Source organism: Notolepis coatsorum (assembly GCF_963971535.1).
Source record: "Notolepis coatsorum genome assembly, chromosome: 13".
NCBI classification, from domain to species: domain Eukaryota; kingdom Metazoa; phylum Chordata; class Actinopteri; order Aulopiformes; family Paralepididae; genus Notolepis; species Notolepis coatsorum.
Genome location: NC_140177.1, coordinates 16,003,485 through 16,003,919, shown reverse-complemented (window position 1 = coordinate 16,003,919; position 435 = coordinate 16,003,485).

The following is a 435-nucleotide window of genomic DNA, read 5'->3' as shown; positions in this document are numbered from 1 at the left end:
AGAGGCACTGAAAGAAGATTTCACCCATCTAATGAACACACTAGACTAGACAAATATCAAGATGTATCCATCAGTGGACCAATTGCATGCTTTCGCAGAGGACAAGAAGCCTTCCGTCGACTCCTTCAGACATTAAACATTAAGCACCCCCCACAGTCCAAATGAAATGATGAAAAAATTAAAAATATTATATATATATTTTTTTTATATTAGACTATCGGCTCATTTCGTCGACTACAAGTTGACTATACAAATCCTTAGTCGGGGACAGCCCTATAACAAAGCATAATAGTCACACGACTGCATAATATGACTCAGCTGAGTGTATTGTAAAGTGTAGTTCTTCACAGCAAAGTGGTAAAACAGTCAACAAGATGTTGAACTCGCACCTTTTTAGACCATTTACCAACCGATCATAACAATGATCTGAACTGA